The following is a 26,721-nucleotide window of genomic DNA, read 5'->3' as shown; positions in this document are numbered from 1 at the left end:
GGTTGTCTTTTGGTTCTGTTGACTGTTTCCTTTGCTGTGCAAAAGCTTTTTATCTTGAGGAAGTCCCAATAGTTCATTTTTACCCTTGCGTCCCTTGCCTTTGGCAATGTTTCTAGGAAGAAGTTGCTGCGGCTGAGGTCGAAGAGGTTGCTGCCTGTGTTCTCCTCAAGGATTTTGATGGATTCCTGTCTCACATTTAGGTCTTTCATCCATTTTGAGTCAATTTTGTGTGTGTGGTGTCAGGAAATGGTCCAGTTTCATTCTTCTGCATGTGGCTGTCCAATTTTCCCAACACCATTTGTTGAAGAGACTGTCTTTTTTCCATTGGATATTCTTTTCTTCTTTGTCGAAGATTAGTTGACCATAGAGTTGAGGGTCCATTTCTGGGCTCTCCATTCTGTTCCATTGATCTATGTGTCTGTGTTTGTGCCAGTACCATACTGTCTTGATAATGACAGCTTTGTAATAGAGTTGGAAATCCAGAATTGTGATGCCACCAGCTTTGGTTTTCGTTTTCAACATTCCTCTGGCTATTCGGGATCTTTTCTGGTTCCATACAAATTTTAGGATTATTTGTTCCAGTTCTGTGAAAAAAGTAGATGGTATTTTGATAGGGACTGCATTAAATGTGTAGATTGCTTTAGGTAGTATAGACATTTTCACAATATTTGTTCTTCCAATCCATGAGCATGGAACGTTTTTCCATTTCTTTGTGTCTTTCTCAATTTCTTTCATGAGTATTCTATAGTTTTCTGAGTACAGATTCTTTGCCTCTATGGTTAGATTTATTCCTAGGTATCTTATGGTTTTGGGTGCAATTGTAAATGGGATCGACTCCTTAATTTCTCTTTCTTCTGTCTCGTTGTTGGTGTATAGAAATGCCACTGATTTCTGTGCATTGATTTTATATCCTGCCACTTTACTGAATTCTTGTATGTGTTCTAGCAGTTTCGGGGTGGAGTCTTTTGGGTTTTCCACATAAAGTATCATATCATCTGCAAAGAGTGAGAGTTTGACTTCTTCTCTGCTGATTCAGATGCCTTTTATTTATTTTTGTTGTCTGATTGCTGTGGCTAGGACTTCTAAATCTATGTTGAATAGCAGTGGTGATAGTGGACATCCTTGCCATGTTCCTGACCTTAGGGGAAAAACACTCAGTTTTTCCCCATTGAGAATGATATTCGCTGTGGGTTTTTCATAGATGGCTTTTATGATACTGAGGTATGTACCTTCTATCCCTACACTGTGAAGCGTTCTAATAAAGAAAGGATGCTGTACTTTTTCACATACTTTTTCTACATCTATTGAAAGGATCATGTGGTTCTTGTTCTTTCTTTTATTAATGAATTGTATCACACTGATTGATTTGCAGATGTTGAACGAACCTTGCAGCCCAGGGATAAATCCCACTTGGTCGTGGTGAATAATCCTTTTAATGTACTGTTGGATCCTATTGGCTAGTATTTTGGTGAGAATTTTTGCATCCAGGTTCATCAGGGATATTGGTCTGTAGTTCTCCTTTTTGATGGGTCTTTGTCTGGTTTGGGGATCAAGGTAATGCTGGCCTCATAAAATGAGTTTGGAAGTTTTCCTTCCATTTCTATTTTTTGGAACAGTTTCAGAAGAATAGATATTAATTCTTCTTTAAATGTTTGGTAGAGCAGAGAAGCCAGTACATTTGGGGGACGTTTTGCAGGCCTGAAGGGACAAAAATTAGAGACTTGGAAGGCAAGACTGTGGTAGATTAAGAGGCTGTGGAAGGAGAAAAGACAAGGAGTGAATGGTAGTGAAGCTTTCAAGAAACTTGGCTTTCAAGGGGACAGCAAAGAGGGTAGTAACTCAGTGGATGGGGATGTACACACATGTCAGACTAGTCAGACTATTGACTCATTATATTGTGCACTTGAAACTAATATAGCACTATAAGTTAATTACCTGTGAATTAAAAAAATAAAAAATCAAACTGTAAAAACAAAAAAACAAAAACAAAACAACAAAAAACAAAAATAAACAAAAAATAAATGTTTGGTAGAAATGCCCTGGGAAGCCATCTGGCCCTGGGCTCTTGTTTGTTGGGAGAATTTTTTTTTTTTTAAGATTTTATTTATTTATTTGACAGAAAGAGAGAGAGAGACAGTGAGAAAGGGAACACAAGCAGGGGGAATGGGAGAGGGAGAAGCAGACTTCCTGCTGAGCAGGGAGCACGACGTGGGGCTTGATCCCAGGACCCTGGGATCATGACCTGAGCCAAAGGCAGATGCTTAACAACTGAGCCATCCAGGCACCCCATTTGTTGGGAGATTTTTGATTACTCCTTCAATTTTCTTAGTGGTTATGGGTCTGTTCAGGTTTTCTGTTTCTTCCTGGCTCAGTTTTGTTAGTTTATACATCTCTAGGAATGCATCCATTTCTTCCAGATTATCTAATTTGCTGACATATAGTTGCAAATAATATGTTCTTATAATTGTTTGTGTTTCTTTGGTGTTGGTTGTGATCTCTCCTTTTTCATTCATGATTTTATTTATTTGGGTCATTTCTCTTTTCTTTTTGACAAGTCTGGCCAGGGGTTTATCCATCTTCTTAATTCTTTCAAAGAACCAGCTCCTAGTTTCGTTGATCTGTTCTACTGTTCTTTTGGTTTCTATTTCATTGATTTCTGCTCTGATCTTTATTATTTCTCTTCTCCTGCTGGGTTTAGGCTTTATTTGCTGTTCTTTCTCCAGCTCCTTTAGGTGTAGGGTTAGGTTGTGTATTTGAGACCTTTCTTGTTTCTTGAGAAAGGCTTATATTGCTATATACTTTCCTCAACCGCCTTTGCTGTATCCCAAAGATTTTGAACAGTTGTGTTTTCATTTTCATTGGTTTCCATGAATTTTTTAAATTCGTCTTTAATTTCCTGGTTGACCCATTCATTCTTTAGTAGGATGCTCTTTAGCCTCCATGTATTTGAGTTCTTTCCGACTTTCCTCTTGTGATTGAGTTCAAGTTTCAAAGCATAGTGGTCCAAAAATATGCAGGGAATGATCCCAATCTTTTGGCACCGGTTGAGACCTGTTTGTGACCCAGGATGTGATCTATTCTGGAGAATGTTCCATGGGCACTAGAGAAGAATGTGTATTCTGCTGCTTTGGGATGGAATGTTCTGAATATATCTGTGAAGTCCATTTGGTCCAGTGTGTCATTTAAAGCCTTTACTTCCTTGTTGATTTTTTGCTTAGATGCTTTGTCCATTTCAGTGAGGGGGGTGTTAAAGTCCCTTACTATTATTGTATTGTTGTTGATGTGTTTCTTTGGTTTTATTATTAATTGGCTTATATAACTGGCTGCTCCCATGTTAGGGGCATAGATATTTACAATTGTTAGATCTTCTTGTGGATAGATCCTTTAAGTATGATGTAGTGTCCTTCCTCATCTCTTATTATAGTCTTTGGTTTAAAATCTAATTTGTCTAATATAAGGATTGCCACCCCAGCTTTCTTTTGATGTCCATTAACATGGGAAATGGTTTTCCACCCCCTCACTTTAAATCTGGAGGTGTCTTTGCATCTAAAATAAGTCTCTTGCAGACAGCATATCGACGGGTCTTGTTTTTTTTTTTTTATCCAATCTGATATCCTGTGTCTTTTGATTGGGGCATTTAGCCCATTTATATTCAGGGTAACTAGTGAAAGATATGAATTTAGTGCCATTGTATTGCCTGTAAGGTGACTGTTACTGTATATTGTCTGTGTTCCTTTCTGGTCTATGTTACTTTTAGGCTCTTCTTTGCTTAGAAGACCCCTTTCAGTATTTCTTGTAGGGCTGGTTTGGTGTTTGCAAATTCTTTTAGTTTTTGTTTGTCCTGGAAGCTTTTTTATTTCTCCTTCTGTTTTCAGTGACAACCTAGCTGGATATAGTATTCTTGGCTGCATATTTTTCTCGTTTAGTGCTCTGAATCTATCATGCCAGTCCTTTCTGGCCTGCCAGGTCTCTGTGGATAGGTCTGCTTCCAATCTAATGTTTCTACCATTGTAGGTTACATATCTCTTCTCCCAAGCTGCTTTCAGGATTTTCTCTTTGTCTCTGAGAGTTGTGAGTTTTACTATTAGATTTCGGAGTGTTGACCTATTTTTATTGATTTTGAGGGGGGTTCTCTGTGCCTCCTAGATTTTGATGTCTGTTTCCTTCCCCAAATTAGGGAAGTTCTCTGTTATAATTTGCCCCAATATACCTTCTGTCCCCCTCTCTTTCTTCTTCTTCTGGGATCCCAATTATTCTAATATTGTTTCACTTTATGGTATCACTTGTCTCTTGAATTCTCCCCTCATGATCCAGTAGTTGTTCATCTCTCTTTTTCTCAGCTTCTTTATTCTCCATCATTTGGTCTTCTATATCACTAATTCTCTCTTCTTCCTCCTTTATCCTAGCAGTTAGAGCCTCCATTTTTGATTGCACCTCATTAATAGCCTTTTTGATTTCGACTTGGTTAGACTTTAGTTCTTTTATTTCTCCAGGAAGGGATTCTCTAGTATGTTCTATGCTTTTTTCAAGCCCAGCTAATATCTTTATAATCATGATTCTGAACTCTAGTTCTGACATCTTACTAATGTCTGTATTGCTTAGGTTCCTGGAAGTTGGTACTGCCTCTTGTTCTTTTTTTTTGAGGTGAGTTTTTCCATCTTGTCATTTTCTCCAGAGGAGAATAGATGAATGAGAGAACAAACTGCTAACAGGGTAACAACAACCCCAGGAAATTATACACTAAACAAATCAGAAGAGACCCAAAACTGAAAGGAAAAGAAAGGGGGGAAAAAGAGTTTGATCAGGCTGGTGAATAGAACAGAGCTACATACTAGATTTTGGGTGTATTTTGATCTGTTAGAAGAAATTGCCTCCCAAAATTTTAAAGAATGAAAAACTTATATCTATACAAAAATAAGGGCAAATAAAATGAAGGGATGGAATATGACTGTAAAGATGAAAATTAAGATTTTAAAAAAGGAACTGATAAGATAAGTTGGTTGAAAAAAGAATGAAAAGAATTGAAAAAAAGAGAGAGAATGTGATTAGGAGACTAGGACAACATCACACACTAGATTTAGGGTATATTTTGGTCTGTTAGAAGAAACTGTATCCCAACATTTTAAAGAAAAACTTATATACAAAAAATAAAGTTAAATACAATGGAGGGATAAAATATGACTGTAAGAATGAAAATTTAAAAAGATTTTAAAAAAGGAATTGATAAGAAGTTAGTTGAAAAAGGGAAGAAGAAAAATTCAACTAAAAAAACAGAAAAAGAAAAAATAAAATTTAAAAAATTAACTTTGAAAGACTAAAGAATCTTGGGGAAAAAGCCATGAATTCTATGTGCTGTATTGCCCTAGTGCTCGCATTTGGCCATTCTCGTTGATGGGTAAACTTGGTCTTGGCTGGCTGTTCTTGCTGATATTCTGGAGGAGGGGCCAGTTGCCGTGGTTCCCAGATGTCTTTGCTGGAGGCGGAATTGTCCCGCCCTTGCTGGTCTGGGCTAAGTAATGTGCTCAGGTTTGCTCTCAGTAGTTTTTGTTCCCTGCAAGCTTTGGGTACAGCTTTGGAGGACGAGAGTGAAAATGGCGGCCTCCCAATCTCCGCCTTGGAGGAGCCAAGAACTCGGGCCCCACTCCTCAGTGTACCCCCTGAGAAAAGCAGTCAGTCACTCCCGTCTCCCCTGGCTCAGGCCACACTCTGTGCTCACCCGGCGGCCTGTGACCGAGTGTTTCTATCTCTGGTGCACAACCCCGTGTGGAGTCTCCAAACCCAGCAGATCCCTGCAGTGCACTCCCGCGCTGCTCCTCCTGGGGGAGTAAGGGGGATTTCCCGGGATCTGCCACTTGTGGGTCCCTGCTGGAGGAGCAGTGGCCCCACTGTGCCGCGGATCATGGTTTATGGCAACCCCGAGCTGAGAGCCCGCTCCTTGGCTCCGTCTCTGCAGCCGGCTTCCCCGCTCTGATGCCCTGGAGCTCTACCGCACTCAGGCACCCCCAGTCTTTCTGTGACCCTGAGGGTCCTGAGACCACACTGTCCCAGAGAGGGTTCCACCCCCTGCTTAGCCACTGACACGACATCCCTCACGGAGCAGACTTCTAAAAGTTCTGATTTTGTGCTCCGGAGCTCTATCACTTGCCAGTAGCGGCTGACGGAGGCCCCCTCCCCCACTGTCTATCTTCCTGAATATCGCCTCGGATTCACTTCTCCGCATGTCCTACCTTCCAGAAAGTGGTCGCTTTTCTGTTCAGAGAGTTGCTGCTATTGTTTTCTTCAATCTCCTGTTGAGTTTGTAGGTGTTCTAAATGGTTTGATAACTATCTAGCTGAATTCCTGGGACCAGATGAAATTTAGGTCTCCTACTCCTCCGCCATCTTGCTCCTCCCACTGTGTTTTCATATTCTTTGTCTAAACAGCCAGTAGTGGAATTACTGGATCATATGGTAATTCTATTTTTAATTTTTTGAGGATCTGCCATACTGTTTTCCACGGTGGCTGAAACAGTTTGCATTACCACAAGTGTTCCTTTTCTCCACATCCTCATCAACACTTGTTTCTTATATTTTTAATTTTAGCCATTTGACACCCCATCACAATGAGGTGATACCTCATTGTGGTTTTGATTTTCATTTCCCTGATGAGTGATGTTGATCATCTTCTCATGTATCTGTTGGCCATCTGTATGCCTTCTTTGGATAAATGTTTATTTCTTCTGCCCATTTTGTAGTTGGATTATTTGTGAGTTTTGGTGTTGAGTTGTATAAGTTCTTTATATATTTTGGATATCAACCTTTACTGGATATGTCATTTGCAAAAATCTCATCCCATGCATTAGGTTACTTTTAGTTGTAGGCTCAATAGTTTATTCATGCTTTTGTTTCCCTTGCCTCAGGAGACATATCTAGAAAAATGTTGCTCTGACCAATGTCAGAAAAATTACTGCCTTTGCTTTCTTCTAGGATTTTTATAACTTGGGGGTCTCACATTTAGGTCCTTAATCCATTTTGAGTTTATTTTTGTGTATGGTGTAAGAAAGTCATCCAGTTTCATTCTTTTGTATGTAGCTGTCCAGTTTTCCTAGTGTCATTTGTTGAAGAGGCTGTCTTTTTCCCATTGCATATATTTGCTTCCTTTTTGAAGATTAATTGACCATATAATTGTGGGTTTATTTCTGGGCACTGTATTCTGTTCCATTATGCTGTGTCTATTTTGTGCCAGTACCATACTGTCTTGATAACTACAGATTTGTAGTATATCTCGAAATCTGGGATTGCAATACCTCCCATTTTGGTTTTCTTTTTCAAGATTGCTTTGGCTATTTGAAGTCTTTTGTGGTTCCATAAAAATTTGAGAATTATTCTAGTTCTGTGAAAAATGCTATTGGTATTTTGATAGGGGTTGCATTACATCTGTAGATTGCTTTGGGTAGTATGGCCATTTTAACAGTATTTGTTCTCCTAATCCGTGAACGTGGATTATCTTTCCATTTGTTTGTGTCATCTTCAATTTCTTTCATCTGTGTTTCACAGTTTTCATAGTACAGGTCTTTCATCTCCTTGGTTAAGTTTGTTCCTAGGTATGTTATTCATTTTTTAAAAGATTTCATTTATTTATTTATTTGAGAAGGGGTGGGGCAGAAGGGAAGAGAAAGGGAAAGAATCCCAAGAAGACTGTACGCTGAGCATGGAGCCCAATGTAGAACTGGATCTCATGACCCTGAGGTCATGACCTGAGCCGAAACCAAAGTTGGATGCTTAAACTGCTGAGCCCCCCAGGCACCCCAGGTATTTTATTCATTTTGATGCAATTATAAATGGGATTGTTTTCTTAATTTCTCTTTGTGCTACTTCATTATTAGCATATAGAAATGCAATGGACTTTTTTTTTTTTAAGATTTTATTTATTTGTCAGAGAGAGAGAAAGAGCATAAGCAAGGGGAGCTGCAGGCAGAGGGAGAAGCAGGCTCCCCACTGAGCAAGGAGTCTGATGCAGGACTCAATCCCAGGACCCTGGGATCATGACCTGAGCTGAAGGCAGATGCTTAACCGACTGAGCCATCCAGGCATTCCTGCAATGGACTTCTGTATATTGATTTTGTATCCTGCAAACTTACTGAATTCATTTATCAGTTCTAGTAGTTTTTGGGTGGATTCTTGGGGTTTTTAAATATAGAGTATCATGTCATGTGCAAAGAGTGACAGTTTTACTTTTTCCTTACCGATTTGGATGCTTTTTATTTCATTTCCTTATCTGATTGCTGTGGCTAGGACTTCCGGTACTATATTCGATACAAGTGGTATGAGTGGACATTCCTGATTTTAGGGGAAAAGCTCTCAGTTTTTTTTGCCACTGAGGATGATGTTTACTGTGGGCTTTTCATGATCCTTTATTACGTTGGAGTGTGTTCTCTCTAAAATTACTTTGTTGAAGGTTATCATGAATAGATGTTGTGCTTTGTCAGATACTTTTTCTGCATCTATTGAAATGATCATGTGGTTTTAATCCTTTCTCCTATTGATGCAATGTATCAGACTGATTGATTTTCAAATATAGAACCACCCTTGCATTCCAGAAATAATCCCACTTGATTGTGGTGAATGATTTTTTAAATGTATTGTTGGATTCAGTTTGCTAATATTTTGTTGAAGATTTTTGCATCTGTGTTCATCAGAGATATTGGCCTGCAGTTCTCCTTTGTAGTGTCTTGTAGAATGAATTTGGAAGCTTTCCTTCCTCTTCGTTTGTTTGAATAGTTTGAGGAGAAAGGTATGTACTCTTCTTTAACTGTTTGGTAGAATTCACCTGTGAAGCCATTTGGTCTTGGATCTTTGTTGGGAGTTTTTTGGTTATTGATTCAATTTAATTACTGGTAATTGATATGGTCAAGTTTTCTATTTCTTCCTGATTCGGTTTTGGGAGGTTACACGTTTCTAGGAATTTATCCATTTTTTCCTAGGTTAGCTAATGTGGGCATATACTTTTTCATAATATTCTCTTTTTTTTTAAGATTTTATTTATTTATTTGACAGAGAGAGAGAGAGAGAGCACAAGTAGGCAGAGAGGCAGGCAGAGGGAGAGGGAGAAGCAGGCTCCCCGCTGAGCAGGGAGCCTGACTCGGGGCTCGATCCCAGGACCCTGGGATCATGACCTGAGCCAAAGGCAGCCGCTTAACCAACTGAGCCACCCAGGTGCCCCTTCATAATATTCTCTTGTAATTGTATTTCTGGGGTGTCAATTGTTATTTCTCCTTGGTTTTTTTTTCTTTCTGATTTTGAGTCCTCTCTCTTTTTCTTGATGAGTCTGGCTAACGATGTATCAATTGTGCTAATCTCAAAACAAAACAAAACAAAACAGCTCTTGGCTTCATTGATCTGTTCTATTGCTCTTTTAATTTCTATTTCACTTATTTCTGCCCCAATATTATTTATTATTTCCTCTCTTCTACTAGTTTTGGGTTTTTAATATTTCTACTTTTTCTAGCTCCTTTGGGTGTAAGGTTACATTGTTGGAGATTTTTCTTGCTTCTTGAGATAGGCCTGTATTGCTGTAAACTTTCCTCTTAGAACAGCTTTGCTGCATCCCAAAGATTTCGGACCATTGTATTTTAATATTCATTTGTCTCCATGTGTTTTTTTTTGATTTCCTGTTTGATTTCTCAATTGACCCATTAATTGTTTAGTAGCGTGTGATTTAACCTTCATGTATTTGTGTTCTTTCCAGGTGTTTTCTTGTAGTTGACTTCTAGTTTCATAGCATTGTAGTCAGAAAATATGCATGGTATGACTTCAGTCTTTTTGAATTTGTTGAGACTTGTTTTATGACTAACATGTGATCTATTCTGGAGAATGTTCTATGTGCACTTGAAAAGAATGTGTATTCTGCTGTTTTAGGATAAAATGCTCTGAATATGTCTGTTAGATTCATCTGATCCAAAGCGTTATTGAAAGCCACTGTTTCCCTGTTGATTTTCTGTATGGATGATCTATCCATTGATGTAAGGGAGGTGTTGAAGTCTCTTACTATTACTGTATTACTGCTGATGACTTCCTTTATGTTTGTTATTAATTTCTTTATGTATTTGGTTGTTGCCATGTTAGATGCATAAATATTTACAATTGTTATATCTTTTTTGTTGGATTGTCCCCTTAATGATTATAGGGTCCTTCTTTGTCTCTTGTCACAGTCTTTGTTTTAAAGTCTATTTTGTCCAATGTAGGTATTGCTACCCTGGCTTTCTTTTCATTCCCAGTTGCATGACAAATGCTTTTCCATCCCTGCACTTTTGATCTGCATGTGTCTTTATGTCTGAAATGAGTGTCTTGTAGGCAGTTCATAGATAAGTCTTGCTTTTTATCCATTCTGTCACTCTATATCTTTTGATTGTAGCATATAGTCCATTTACATTCAAAGTAATTGACAGGTATGTACTTATTGCCATTTTGTTATTTGTTTTATGGTTGTGTTTATAGCTCCTCTGTGTTCCTTTCTTCTCTTGCTCTCTTCTCTCACTGTTTGCTGGCTTTCTTTAGTGATATACTTAGATTCCTTTCCCTTTGTTTTTTGTATATCTTTCCCTGGTTTTTGATTTGTGGTTACCATTAGGCTTATATACAACATCTTTTGCATATAGTAGTGTATATTATGTTGATGATTGCTTAAATTTGAACCCATTCTTTGCTCCTCTCTTCTTGCCCCCCATTTTAGAATATGGTATAATACTTCACATCCTTTTATTTTATGAATCTTTTGGCCAATTTTTTATAGATATACTTAATTTTACTGCTTTTCTTACTCCTGTGGTCTTTCCTTTCCACTCAGAGTCCCCTTGAACATTTCTTGTAGGGCTGGTTTAGTGGTCATGAATTCCTTTAGTTTGTGTGGGAAACTCTTTATCTCTCCATCTACTGTGAATGATAACTTTGCTGGATAGAGTATTCTTGGTTCCAGGTTTGTTTTATTTTGTTTCTTTCAGCACTTTGAATATATCATGCCACTTTCTTTTGGCCTGCAAAGTTTCTGCTGAAAAATCAGCTGATGGCCTATATGGGGCATCCCTTGTATGCAACTGTTTTCTTTTCTCTTGCTGCTGTTACAATTCTTTTTTTATTACTACTTTTGCCATTTTGATTACTATGTGTTTTGGTGTGGACCTCTTTGGGTTGATTTTGTTGGTGGCTCTCTGTGCCTCCTGGATCTGGATTTCTGTTTCCATCCTCAGAGTCAGGAAGTTTTTCCACTGTTATTTTTCAAATACATTTTCTGCTCCCTTTTCTCTCTCTTCTCTTCTCATTCTGGATTCCCTATAATGCAAATGTTGCTATGCTTGGTGGAGTTGCTGATTTCCCTAATTCTACTTTGATTTTTTATTATTTTTTTCTCTCTCCTGTTCAGGTGGTTTACTTTCCATTTTTCTGTCCATTGCTGATCCATTCTTCTGCTTCCTTGAGTCTACTCTTTATTTAGTGTATTTTTAATTTCAGTTACTGAGTTCTTCACCTCTGATTGGTTCTTTTCTATGTTTTCTCTCTCCCTTTTGAGGATCTTACTTAGATCCTCCACTCTTTTATCAAGTCCAGTGAAAATCTTTATGATGATTACTTTAAATTCTTTATTAGGCATATGACTTATTTCATTTAGCTCTCTTGTGATGATTTTGTCCTGTTTTTTTTTCTTTGTTTGTTTGTTTCATTTAGGACCTATTGCTCTGTCTCCTCATTTTGTCTAACTCTCTGTATTTGTTTCTGTGTGTTAGGGAGGTCAGCTATGTCTCCTGCTCTTGAAAGTAGTGGCCTTATGAAGAAGAGGTCCTGTAGTGCCCTGCAGTACAATGTTTTCTGTCAACCAGAACCTAGTGCTTCAGGGGTGTCTCCTATGTGTGTTGCATGCTCCCTGCTATTGTGGCTGAGCTGCCTTTTTTTCAGTCCAGTCATCTGCGATGGCTCTCTTTGCCTGTTGTGGGCAGTGTTTCATCCCTGCGTTGCTAGTGGGCCAGTCTGGGGCCACCTTGGGCTTGAGTTGAGTCAGACCAGGTGTTTGTCTGAGATGTCTTAGCACCAAACTATAGAGTGTTTTCTCTGTGTTCCCTGAGTTTTTGTTGGTAGGAAGGGCTTGTAGTTAGGCCAGATGTCTGCCATAGCACCCCGCTGGAGCTGCAGTCAGACCAGCGTGTGTAGGTATCTTCTTCTCTCTCCAGGGCAGGAGTCATTTTGGAGTGTTGCTGCCCCCTGTTGGGGCCACTTACACGCTGCCAGGTTCATGGCACTGCTATGGATAGCTCAGGCCAAGGGCATGTTGGAGGGTGCGGATTGCCTAGTGTTAGCATGGCTTGCACAGGTCCACTGTGGGAGGAGACCTGATGACTAGGCCTGACTGGAGGGGGGGCATTTTTACAGGGGAACACAGAGGTGAGGTGCCTATTAACAAGTTAGGTGGAATGTTGGCACTGTGTTGTTCCTGCAGGTGTCTGTGTATCTAGGGTTGGGGTGGGGGGGATGATGCTCACCAGCTCCTTTGTTCCTGGAGAAGTCTCCCAAGTATCCCTTCCCCTCCAGCATAGGCTCTGAGATTAGTAAACAAATCTCCTTCTTATATACCCCAGGCTTTTTTCAAACTGCTGCTTCTATGCTGTATCTTGAGAGGATGTTTGTTGTGTTGTGTCTTTCAGGTGGGGACTCAGTTTCCTCTTGCTCTCCCAGCTCTGAGCTGAGCCTGCTGATTTTTAAGGTTCCAGATGTTAGGTCTCCTGATTGTAAGAACTTGGGAAGTTATGACCCTCTGGTTTTCAAAGCTAATTGTTATGGAGATTCATCTTCCTCATGCGGGTTCCCTGTGTCTGGGGTGCATGGCGTGAGGGTCTGTTTCTCTCCCCTCTTGGTGCCTGCTGTGTCTCTCCTTCCTGCAGACAGTCCTGTGGGTTCATTTAGCTCCCATGTTCTCCACCCTTCCTACCCTCTTCCATGTGGCCTCGTCTTTACATTTAGCTGTGGAGAGTTTATTCTGCCAGTCTTTGGGTCATTTCTGGGTTATTTACACCAATGTGGGTGATATCTAGTCATATCCATGGGATGAGGTGAGCTTAGGTTCCTCCTACCCTGGTACCTTCTCTGAAAGTCCTGTGTGGTATGATTTTTTTTTAAGTGAAGGAGCTATAGAGAATATTTAAAAGAATTTTTTGTTTTTTGTTTTTGCATCTGAAAGGCTCACATTAGGGAGTATTATGGGTAGAGGGAATGGAAGGCAGGATATTAAAAGGGAATCAATCACCTGGGAAACTTTTTCAAAACACTGGTGCCTGTTTTCACCTTTTTTTTTTTTTGACATTCTAAATTTATTCATTCTTTTTTTAAAATTTTATTATGTTCAATTAGTGAACATATAGTACATCATTATTTTTTGATGTAGTGTTCAACGATTCATTAGTTGCATGTAACACCCAGTGCTTATCACCACACATGCCCTCCTTAATGCCCATCACCCAGTTACCCCATTCCCCCCACTCACCTCCCTTCTGTAACCCTCAGTTTGTTTCCTGGAGTCCAGAGTCTCTCACGGTTTGTCTCCCTCTCAGATTTTTCACCTTTCTTCCAGCAATTTCTTATTTGTTCCCTGGCATCAAGTTAGTTAGGGAGGTTTGAAATCTCTCTCTACATTCTTGTTGAGATTTAGTCAAATCAGTTTTTGTCAGGAAGAAACTGAGGCCTAGATTGGATAAATGACTTGCTTAAGGTCTCAAACCTACTAAATGCCAGGATTTTGTATCTGCTTTTTATGCGTGTATGTATTTATATGTGTTTATTTATATGTATGTATTTACTCGATCTTACTGAGGTAATTTTAAAAGTTTGATAGGGGCACCTGGGTGGCTCAGTCAGTTGAGTGTCTGACTCCTGGTTTTGTCTCAGGTCATGATTTCATGGGTCATGAGATTAAGCCCTGCATCTGGCTCTGCACTTGGTGGGGAGCCTACTTGAAGATTCTCTCTCTCTGCCCCTCTCTCCACTCAAGCGTTCTTTCTCTTTCTCTCTAAAATAAATAAATCTTTAAAAAAAGTTTGATAAACCTTCTATACTTTCCTGTGTTAGTATTTTTGTCTTATAATAAGTCAGGGATATATTTCCAGGTCATTAAAAATGGTTGAATTTATTTTTCCCATTTTAAAATTAAGATATAATTGACATACCGTAAAATGTACCCATTTAAAGTATATAATTCAGTGGTTTTTAGTATATTCACAAGATTGTGCAACTATCACCTTATCTAATTCTAGAACATTTTCATCGCCTCAAAAGGAAACTCTGTACCCACTGGCAGTCATTTCTTATTTGTTTCCCCCTTAGTCCTGATAGCCACTAATCTTTTTGTCTCTATGAATTGTGCATTCTAGACATTTCTTTCACTTAGCATAATGTTTTCAAGGTTCATCTGGTAGTGTCAGTACTTTTTTTATGGCCAAATATTTCATTGTATGGATATACCATATATGTTTATCCATTCATCAATTGATAGGCATGCGGCTATTCTGCATAATGCTGCTATGAATGTTTATGTACAAGTTTCATGTAGACTTTTGTTTTTTCTCTTGGGTGGAATTTCTGGGTTATATGGTAATTTTATGTTTAGCTTTTTGAGCAATTCCCAAACTGTGTTCCATATCAGCTGCACCATTTTACATTCCCACCAACAATGCATGAAGTTTCCAATTTGTCCATATCCCTGACAACATTTGTTAGTCTTTTCATCTATAGCCATCTTAGTGTGTATAAAGTGATATCTCATTATAGTTTTGATTTACAATTCCCTAATGACTATTGATATCAAACATCTTCTCATGTGCTTATTGACCATTTATATATTTTCTTTGGAGAAATGTCTATTCAAAACCTCTGATTTTTTTTTTTTAAACTGAGTTGTCTTATTATGGAATTGTAATCATTCTTATATTTTCTGGATACCAATCCCTGATCAGATATATAATTTGCAAATATTTTCTTCCATTCTAGGGGTTATAATTTTACATTCATCTTTTAGTATATGTGCTGTCAAAGTGAGCACGTAGTTTTACATTCTTGATAGTGTCCTTGAAGCACAAAAGTTTTAAAATTTTGACGAAGTCTAATTTATCGTGTGTACATGTGTGCGTGTGGTGTCATATCTAAGATACTGCCTAATCCAAGGTCATGAAATTTTACCCCTATGTTATCTTCTAAATATTTTGCAGCTTTAGCTCTTACACTTAGGTCTTTTTTCCATTTTGAGTTTATTTTTGTATATGGGGTGAAGTAGGGGTCCAAGTTTATTCTTTTGCATGTGTATTTCCAGTTATCCCAGCATCATTGGTGAAAAAGCTGTCCTTTTCCCATTGAGTGATCTTGGCACTCTTATTGAATATCAACTGACCATAGTTATATGGGTTTATTTTTGGACTCTCAGTGCTATTTAATTTATCTATATGATTATCTTTATGCCAGTACCAGACTATTTTAATAATTGTAGGTTTGTAATAAGTTCTGAAGTTAGGAAGTGTGAGACCTCCAGCTCTGTTGTTCTTTTTCAAAATTGTTTTGGCTAACCTGAGTCCCTGAACTTCTCTATGGATTTTTACCTATTATCAATTTTTTATTAAAAAAAAAAAAGAGGCAGAATACTCATGAAAGAAATTGAGGAAGACACCAAGAAATGGAAAAATGTTCCATGCTCATGGATTGGAAGAACAAATATTGTGAAAATGTCAATGCTACCTAGAGCAATCTACACATTTAATGCAATCCCTATCAAAATACCATCAACTTTTCTCACAGAACTGGAACAAATAATCCTAAAATTTGTATGGAACCAGAAAAGATCCCGAATAGGCGGGGGAATGTTGAAAAAGAAAACCAAACCTGGTGGCATCACAATTCCGGACTTCAAGCTCTATTACAAAGCTGTCATCATCAAGACAGTATGGTGCTGGCACAAACACAGACACATAGATCAATGGAACAGAATAGAGAGCCCAGAAATAGACCCTCAACTCTATGGTCAACAAACCTTCGACAAAGAAGAAAAGAATATCCAATGGAAAAAAGTCTCTTTAACAAATGGTGTTGGGAAAATTGGACAGCCACATGCAGAAGAATGAAACTGGACCATTTCCTGACACCACACACACAAAATTGACTCAAAATGGATGAAAGACCTAAATGTGAGACAGGAATCCATCAAAATCCTTGAGGAGAACACAGGCAGCAACCTCTTCAACCTCAGCCGCAGCAACTTCTTCCTAGAAACATTGCCAAAGGCAAGGGACGCAAGGGTAAAAATGAACTATTGGGACTTCCTCAAGATAAAAAGCTTTTGCACAGCAAAGGAAACAGTCAACAGAACCAAAAGACAACCAACAGAATGGGAGAAGATATTTGCAAATGACATTTCAGATAAAGGGCTGGTATCCAAAATCTATAAAGAACTTATCAAACTCAACACCCAAAGAACAAATAATCCAATCAAGAAATGGGTAGAAGACATGAGCAGACAAGTCAGGAAACGACAGATGTTGGCGAGGATGTGGAGAAAGGGGAACCCTCCTACACTGTTGGTGGGAATGCAACTGTGGAAAACAATAAGGAGGTTCCTCAAAAAGTTGAAAATAGAGCTACCGTACTACCCAGCAACTGCACTACTGGGTATTTACCCCGAAGATACAAATGTAGTGATCTGAAGGGGCACCTGCACCCCAATGTTTATAGCAGCAATGTCCACAATAGCCAAACTATGGAAAGAGCCTAGATGTCCATCGACAGATGAATGGATAAGGAAGATGTGGTATATATATATACATATATATATATGTATATATATATATATATATATATATATACACACAATGGAATATTATGCAGCCATCAAAAAATGAAATCTTGCCATTTGCAATGGTGTGGATAGAACTAGAGGGTATTATGCTAAGTGAAATAAGTCATTCAGAGAAAGACAATTATCATATGATCTCACTGATATGAGGATTTTGAGAAACAAGACAGAGGGTCATAGGGGAAAGGAGGGAAAAATGAAACAAGATGAAACCAGAGAGGGAGACAAACCATAAGACGCTCCTAATCTTAGGAAGCATCCTGAGGGTTGCTGGAGTGGAGGGGGCTGGGGGGATGAGATACCTGGGTGATGGACACTGGGGAGGCTATATGTTATAAGGAGCACTGGGTATTATATAAGACTGATGAAGCACAGACCTGTACCCCTGAAACAAATAATACATTATATGTTAATTAAAAATAAATTAAAAAATAAGAGGCATGTGGAGTTTTGATAGGGATTGTGTTGAATCTGTAGATCAGTTCGGGAAGTTTTGCCATTTTAACAATTTTAAGATTCTCAATCCAGGAACATAGGATATCTTTTTAAAAATTTATTTAGTTCTTTTTACAGTGTTTTGTGGTTTTCAGTGTACAAGTTTTACACTTTTTTGTTAAATTTATTCCTAAATATTCTTTTTGGTTCTATCATAAGTGAAATTCAATTTTATTTTTTTATTTTTATTTTTTTTTTAGGTTTAGATTTTGGCATTTTAATTTCTTTTGAATATGTCACTTTGTGCAAGCTAGGAAACAGAATCAAACTAAGGCAGTCTAGTCCATCTAGGGATCCAGGTTGAGTCTTGCAGTCTTCAGCAGAATGACATCATAATGCAAGGTGCTAACAACAGGTTTATACTCTCTAGATAACAATCACTTATCTACGTTTTTTCCTTAGGAAACAGCCAAAGTCCAGTCCTTAAAGGCACAATATACAGAACATCTTGACCTATGAAGAACAGAATAATCCAAATTATGTTGGCCAACTTACTGGTGGACCAAATCAAAGCCAACCAAGGATTGGTGAACAGAAGTGTTTACCTTCTGGAAACTTGCTCTGAGATTTAAAAAAGTCCTGGCTGCTGTTAATAAGAAAGCAAGTAAAAAATATTACAGATGCACCCACACTGACATTTGATTTGCCAAGGTCTTCCACTAGCACACAAAGTGAGAGATGAGTGTAGGGGTCAGATACTTAGATGTTTTCAAGATAAATTATGAGTAATATGAAATTTGACATATTAAATTTTTCCATTTGCTACCAGAACTGACAATGAGGACTATTTAAAAGAAATGCTGAACTCTAAAAAGGGTGGCAGCAGTAACACTCTCCACTACAGGATGACCTCCTGCTTTCCCACACCATTAACACCGCTACTCTTCCAAGATACATATTCGTGTGGAAAAACTTGTCAGCTTTTGCCAGAGCCAGGAGATGAAAAATAGAGCATGTCCTAATTAGTTAATTTGTAATTGTAAGCTCAGTTGACATCTTGAGGATGGCTATTCTTTTGTTTAACATCTGCAGACTGCAGAACTCCTTAGCCCTTAGTTTCTGCTCAATATCTTAAAGCTGGTCTCAGTCCCATCTGTGACTCTTCTCCTCAGGGTTGAGGGTTGGTGCTAGTCATCAAAATCTGGAATGTCATCGTAGGAGTAACCCCGGTAGCCTTTGGATGCACAGTAGGCGATTCGAAGGTGGAGTAAAATCCTGGCAGGAACACCAGAACGCCAACGATCAGAACGGGAACAGCCCGGTCTGCCTCCCCTTTGCTGATAGAGCCAGCCAGCAGAAGGGAGCCTACGATTATGAGAAAGGCGCCGGTGAAAAACAGCACTGTAGCAAGCGCAATGGCCTTATATGGGATCTTAGGAGGCCTCTTCTTAAACCAAAGGTCAATGTAGCCATCGTCTGTGCTGGAGAGCCTTGAGTATTTCACGTTACTACTGGGCATTCCAGTAGCCAGGTTGGTACGAGACGGCATCGTAACACACTGACACAGCTATAGTCGGAGCGCACGCGCCGACAGCTCCCTCACGGTTGGCAGCAGAGGTGCCTGAGGCCTCATGGCACGCCTCACCTAACCGCCACCCCGCCCCACCCAACCACCTCGGCGCCGGAAGTGGCACGCCGAACCTCAATTTTATTTTTTGGAAAGTTTCATTCAGTTGACTTTTGTATATTGATATTATATCCTGCAGCCTTGCTGAACTGGTTCATTAGTGTTACTAGTTTGTTTGTTTGGTTTTTTTTTTTTTTTTTTTTTTTGGTCTGGATTCCTTAGGATTTTCTATATACCAGATAATGTCAACTGCAAATACAGTTTTATTTCTTCCTTTCCAATCTGGATCCTTTTACTTCTTTTCCTGCCTAATTATCCTAGTTAGAACTTTCAGTACAATGTTGAATAGAAGTAGCAAGAATGAACATCCCTGATTTGTTCCTGATCTTAGGGGGAAAGCTTTTTCTTTCACCATTAAGCATGAAGTTTTCCTATGTGTTTTTCATAGATCCTTTTTATCAGGTTGAGGAGGGTCCTGTCTGTTCCTAGTTTGTTGAGTGTTTATCATGTAAGACTGTTGGATTTTGTGAAATGTTTCTTATGTGTCTAGTGAGAGGATCATATTGCTTTGTCATTTATTAATATGTATTACATTAGTTATCATATGTTGATCTCGCATTCCTGGGAAAAATCCATTCGTCAGTGGTTTATACTCCTTTTTACGTGTTACTGAATTCTGCTTGCCAGTATTGTGTTGAGGATTTTTGCATCTATAGTTGTCATAAGGGTTAGTGATCTTTTCTTGTGATGTTAGCTCATTTTTAACAGGTAGTTAAAATAGACTACCTTGTGAAAAACTACCTTTTTCACAAGGTAGTCTATAATATGAATGCATTGCTCTATTGAGGGATATTCAAATTGCTTTTTTCTTGTAATAGTGCTAAAATAAACATCCTTTCACACACGTATATACATATTCATTTTATTTCTTTAGACTTTTAAATATATGGTTGCTTAGTTCAAGTGTATGTTCACTTTAAATGTTAATATTTCCAGATTACTTTCTAAAAATGTTATAGCAATTTGCATTTTCCCAGAGAGATATGTGATTCTTTCCACATAATTTCTCCTGTGTATGATAACCTTTAAAATTTTCCCCAAGTATCAAATATGTCTCATTACTTCAATTTTAATTTTCCTAACATGTACCAAGGTTGAACATTATTTCCTGATAGTTGCAATTTATATTTCTTCTATAAACTGTCCCTTTATTTGCTTTGTCTACTTTTTAAAATTGGGTTGTTCTTGTATAATGTATAGTTTTTGTACATTAGGGATATTCAAACTTTATCAGTGATGTTTTGCAATTATTTTCTTTTTATTTAGTTAAATGTATCTTTTCCTTTCTAGATTGTAGGTTTCTTTTTACAATCACCACCTCATGCATCCCATGGTTATACAGATATTGTATATGTTTTTAAAAAAACATTAAATTTCCTATTGTCTAACAAATGGCCACAAATCCCTTTTAATTAAACAAGCTGAATAAACCCAATCCAGAAAGATGCTTAGAAAGTGCTTGTGACAAAACTGCTTTGAGGAAATCCCAGGGCTTGGTTTTGAAGGGCTTGACATTGTTGCAAGGCTGAAGACCTCAGGAGCGTGGGCACATGGGTGAATTGATCCATTTCCTGGAGATCTGGACCGCTGTGGAGAAACCTAGCAAGAATTCATAGGATGCCTCAGAAGACTTCCTGGGCCTTCTAACACTGCTTCCAACCACCTAAGCCATGCAGACTCTTGACCCAAAGTCATGATGAGATAATGTGTGTTGTGTTAGGCTGCAAACAAAACGACCTTCAGAACCCATTCCTGCATTCCCTTTGTCTTTACACCCTGAGTACCACATGCTTACTGTTTTCTATGCTGTCTTTTAGCCCTAACCCCTGTGTGGTAGCATCTGAAATAAGCTTTGTAGAAACATAGTGTGTTCCCAGAGCAGCAGTACCAGGCGTGGCTGGACAACCTTCCTGACTGGCAGTTTTGTAATCCAAATTATGGCAGTTTATAGTGCGTGCTGCCACTGTTCACAGTCTCAGTTCTCAGTCTCTGTTCTCAGTCAGTTGGAGGGTGCACATATGTGGAGGACCTTGCAGACTGTTCTCTGATTATATCATTCAAGGAAATATAGTTTGGACAGGAGCCCATCTACCTCAGAAGAGTTCAGTCTTCACAGAATCATAAAATTAGGACTTGAGCCTATGTGCAAGTTGCCTTACATTGGAGGAAACCAAGGCTCAGAACCCAGAGTTCTCACTCATTTCAGGGGAGCCTGTTTGTTTTTTATTTTATTTTTTTTGTGTGGTTATTTATTTTTTATCCTGTCATGTTAGTCACCATACATTACATCATTAGTTTGTGATGTAGTGTTCCATGATTCATTGTTTGTGTATAACACCCAGTGCTCCATGCAGTACGTGCCCTCCTTAATACCCATCACCGGGCTAATCCATTCCCCCACCCCTGGTTTTTTATAAGGACAAACATCCCTTACTCACACATGTGACTGTTGGATGAGTATACCTGGTCCCTTTTCTTTTACCGGGAGGGGAGAGAATGGCAGTAAAGGGATGGACTAAAGCCTGCAGGTCAAAGCTACAGTTGCTGGTGCTTCAGTATTTGTTTGAATCTTATTTTAACACCACAACCTTTATGAGATAGAGTCGAACGCTAGTACCATTATTGTTCACATCTTTTAAAGATTTTTATTTATCTGAGAGAGACAGAGATAGTGACAGAGACAGCAAGAGAGAGCACAAGCGGGGAGGAGAGGGGGAAGCAGGCTCCCCACCGAGCAGGGAGCCTGATGTGATGTGGGGCAGGGCTCCATCCCAGGACCCTGGAATCATGACCTGAGCCCAAGGCAGATGCTTAACTGACTGAGCCTCCCGGGTGCCCCGGTTAACATCTTTTAAAAATAACAACAGAAGAGATCTTGAAGGTTTCCTGACAGGCTGCACAACACGCAGTTAGAGCATACCATCCTCAGAAATTAGCTGGAGCTGGACTTGAACCCTCCATCGACACTTACTTCTATGCCTGTGCTTTAAGACAATGGCTGTACTCACCTCAAAATGTTGTTACGAGTCACAAGTAGGAGAATTCATGTCAGGTGCTTGACATGCTGCAAGGGCTCATTAATAAATGCTCAACTTCAGCACCTTTTTATTTTTTAATTAAAAATCTACAGCTTTCCTAAGTTCAGTGTATATTCCTGGAAAAGTAAACAAACAAAAAACCTCAAAACACAGCAAAAGGCCAACTGTGCATGATTTCCTAGCATAAAAATTTTTGAGGTTGTGCATTTTATACATTGAACAGTCCACTCTAAATAGCCCCTCTTTGCAATTTGAAATAGGTTTTAAGTGCTTTCTATCTTTGTTGGGAATGTTCTGGTCCTTGGCATAAGAAACTCAAGTCCAATTAGCTTAAACACATTGGGTCATAAGGAAACTTAAAAGGGGTCAGTGAACCTAAGGACAGAAAAACTTAGGCCCTAGTTAAGGCCCAATTGCCAGTTTTTACTCTTTTCCTGTGAGCTTCATCATTCCCTCTCCCTGAACCCTGGCTTTCTCTACGTCAAGAAAAACAGCTGCTCAAGGTTTTCCTCTTCGAGTTCCAGCCATTAGAGCAAGACTACCTTGAGCCGTTAATTCCAAATGGCTGGAAGCCATCCCTAGAATAACGTCTCGTGAAATCTGAGCAAGTGATTTTAGAAGAACATAGCAACTTGCGGAGGACAAAGCAGAAGGCGTTGGGGGCGGGAGGGCATATTCCTAGCTCTCAGCCCCGGAGCGGGTGGCAGACAAAACCATAGAGGTCTGTCATACTTTTATTCTCCTCTCCATGCCCGGTGAAACCAAAATACATCATCTTAGCTCAGGTTCTGTGAAAATAACATCACAGAACCTTCAGGGTTTGGGCAGAAGCACCTTAACTTTAGATAAGCCAATTTTCACTCATGCGAATATTCCTAAGTACTGAAATGAAAATATGCACAGTAGGATAGGAAGGTCTGGGCAGGTTTACTGAGGCTGGTGTAGGGATCAGCTACACAAACTTTCTCATTCAGTTCAATTTCCAGTTCTGTGTGGATCCTGATTTTTACCCCCACTCCTTTTTTCTCCCATAGTACAGAACGCTTCACATGAAGATAGAAGAATGTATTTGCAGAAGCCAACTTAGAAATGTGTCACATCACATCAATCCATGCTAGGTAGGAGGCAGCCGCCTGTGTGCATTGTTCTCAAACTGCATTCATTGGCTTATCATTCCTATGCCTTCTGCCATATCTCAGCACCTGCACTATTATTTATACTTCTTTCCTAAACTTAAATACCACTTTTATCTGTTTTTCTTTGAGATGCAGGATACAATTTTTCCTAGTATATTAGACAAAAACTACGTAATTTAAAGATGTTCAGTCATGTACCCTTTATAATTATCTTGTGTCAACTCCCCACTTTGGGAAACAATGCTGCATTGGAAATTCATAAGCATTCAATAGCTCATATACTCAAGAAAGGTGAATTGAACACGTTTCTCATATAACTTGTTTGAATAGAAAACAAAAAATCTATGCCTTCGGTCCTGGCGGCGGGGCGGGGGGGACTAAGGAGCATCCTTTATTTATCCTTTGATTCACAAAAGGGGAAGGACATTTATTTCTTCAACATGGTTTTGTTAACCATAAAATTAATTTTTACTACATAGTACATAAATGCATTTTTCGTCTAAAAGGGCAAAATATAGTTAAGGCTGAAATCCTCTTTGATCATCTCCTCCCCACTTCCTATTAGGGCAAATCGGAGTTAGGAATTCAGATGGTACCTTCCAGACTTCCTTCTTTGCAGCTGGCCGCTGAAATCGCTGTTCATTTAATGTCCATTCATGACTGCTCCCAGATTTCCTTCAATGCCTTGAAGCAGTAAGTCTTCCAGTCTTCTTCAAGGGGCGCTGTATGCTGGAGGCCACCTTCCACCCGCAGCAAGTTTACAATTCCACCCTAGCCTTCATTCCCTGCTGGTGCAAGGTCTTGTGATCAGGCAGAAGTGAGACTGGGGACTTCTCCCGTCCCTCTGGGGCATGTTCGTAGCCCCGTACATGCACCTGGCCTTCTAGACCCTGAGGGCTGTGTCACAAGCTTTAACTGCCCCCATGGCTATCTCAGTCCCCAGGTCTTGAAGTTTTTGACCAGGCTCTCGTTTGCCCCAACTGGTGCCACAGCCTCAAGCGGTGGCAGTGTCACATGATGGCACGGATGAGTTTTCAACAAAGGCCCTGGATAGAAGGTTTTTCCCACAGAGCGAGCTCTGAGTCAGGTCAAGTAGTGACAGTGCTCTGGGGATGAGACATTTTGAGGAGCTGCAAACCCAGTATGCCCCCCCTGGTGGCTGCAGGGCTGACTGTCAAGGCTACTGTGAAGCTCGGGAGAAGGGGAAGGTAAAACACCACGAACCCTGCTCTGCTTACCAAGGTTCTGACCATTACAAGGCTTTAATTTCCACAGTTCTGAAAAAGTTGATGTTGGCATTTTTCTTTTTGCTACGGTTTTTGTTGCTTTTATGGAGAAGTAGATTTACAGACATTCTTCCTCAAATTCTTGGAAATCTTGCCATCCGTTTACTCACTTTTGACAGATGATGTTCAAGGTGATGCTCTTCTATTAATGTCATCATCCATGTTCATGCCAAGAATTTGGTGGGAAATGTGGTCAACTGCACAGCAAATGCCCCAACCAACAAGGACAGCCATTATTCACCTCTGTTGAGTGTCATCATTCCAGAATAAGACCTAGAGTTGCCAGGTCTTTCAAATTTTAGAAGAATCTGGAATTCCAGTATTTTGTATGAAATTTCCACATTTTAAATTATAAATTATTTAAAAAATATTTATTTGACAGAGAGAGGGAGAGTAAGGGAGGGAACACAAGCAGGGGGAGTGGGAGAGGGAGAAGCAGACTTCCCGCTGAGCAGGGAGCCCGATATGGGGCTCGATCCCAGGACTCTGGGATCATGACCTGAGCTGAAGGCAGACGCTGAATGACTGAGCCACCCAGGTGCCCCTAAATCATAAATTATTGACAACTGCTTCAATTAAAATAAAAATGCTGCATCAAAAGTAACACGCCCATGGCAAAAAGACTGGGTTGGAGCAGAAAGTCATATGGAACACATCACTGCTATGTGAACTTTTCCTACCAAATTAGTCTACTGAGTTCAAGTCAACAAATCTTTTTTTAGTTTCTGTTATGTGCCAGATCATGGGCTCTATGCTGTAAAGTTGAAGGAGACTTGCTGTCCCAACCATATTCCCTCCCTCCAGTCAAGCGGTAGAGGTGGGAAGTTTTTTTGGTGATCACCACTCTGAATAAAGGATACCTGTACACGGATCTAATTGCTAGTTTTAATTAGCATAAGGCAAGATATCCTGAGAGGTTTGTTTAAAAGGGTCATTTGCAGGCTGTTTTGGGTGTGTGTGTGGGGGGGGGCAGTTACGCAAACATGGCGACTGCGGGTAGGAGAAAGATAAAGTTACATAAATCCTTCTGGGGCAAAGGGCCAGACAGCCAACTTCTAACCTGCATGAAAATCACCGTGGGCCGGGGGCGGGGGGGGAGAGGGGGGTAGAATCCCATGGATTTTTCTTTCTTAGTTTATTTGCTTCTTTGGGAGAGCATATCCTCTAGTAGCTTTTGAGAAAGGGTGCATGGGAGGCAAATTTGTGAGATCTCACATTTCTAAAAATGTCTTCATGATCCTTCACACTTGGCCAAGAGTGAGCAGGTGGGAAATCTTTTTCTTTCAAATCTTGACATACTCGCTTCACTGATTTCTAGTTTCCAGTGTTGCTACTGAGAAGTATAAAGCTAGTCTGATTTCTAATCCTATGTGACCAGTTTTCCATTTGGGGGAGCTTCTGCTGGTCCTAGTGTTTTGAGATTTCAAGATGGTGTGCCTTGGCAGAGGCCCATTTCCATCCATTGCGTTGAGCACCCTCCCACCCTTTCATTCTGGAAACGTGTTATCTGATTTGTTCTCCATTTTCTCTGTTCTTTCTCAAGTTCACTTGGATAGTGAATGTCCTGGTCTGATCCTAATCGTATCTTTCCATTTCTGTTTTCTCTATTTTTGGAGTTATTCTCTTAATTCCAACTTCTAACCCTTCTACTGAATTTTTAATTTCTGGCAATAGTTTCATGTTCTTCAAGCCTTCTTTTTCAATAGCATTCTACTCTCAGTCTAAAGAGGACATATTTTTTCTCATCTCTCTGGAGATAACGATTGTTTTCTGAAGCTGCTCCTCCCTTAAGTCTCTGATTCTTCCAAGTTATTGGCGTTGGGCTTTCCATTCATGTTTATTAGATGTCAGGTCACTCTTCATTAAGCTGGAGGACTAAAAAGCAGACAGGGGATTGCTGAATGAGTTTCACCTTAGGGCAGTGGTTCTCAATCTTGGCTGCAGAGTGGAATCACCTGGGGGGCTTTAAAAAACACTGATACTCCAGAAATGCTCATTTTATTGGTTTAGAGTATGATCTGGCTGTAGGGGTTTTGAGAAGCTCCCCAGGTGATATTCCTGAGCAGCCCAGGCTGAGAAGACCCACCCCGGGGTGCTCTGGCTGAACCACTTCATTGAAGATCTTCAGATCTTTCTTTTTGGCCCATGAGGCTCTCTAGGTAAGACTCTTGATATTCTCCTGTACGCCTATGTTCACTGAAACCCACTTTTGATATGGTACCTTGACGATCAACTGTGGATTGTGTCTTCAGGTCTAGGGTCCTTCTACGTTACCTTCTGAGGAT

At 39.6% G+C, this 26,721-nt stretch overlaps 1 pseudogene; it reads right to left on the bottom strand.

Annotated features, from left to right (window-relative positions):
• Nucleotides 1-18,476: 18,476 nt before the first annotated feature.
• Nucleotides 18,477-22,764, bottom strand: LOC113915947 (annotated as a pseudogene).
• Nucleotides 22,765-26,721: the final 3,957 nt, after the last annotated feature.

The sequence above is a fragment of the Zalophus californianus genome, chromosome 1, assembly GCF_009762305.2.
Source record: "Zalophus californianus isolate mZalCal1 chromosome 1, mZalCal1.pri.v2, whole genome shotgun sequence".
Classification (NCBI taxonomy): domain Eukaryota; kingdom Metazoa; phylum Chordata; class Mammalia; order Carnivora; family Otariidae; genus Zalophus; species Zalophus californianus.
Note: the sequence above shows the minus strand (reverse complement) of the source record. Positions and strands in the feature narration are given on the sequence as shown.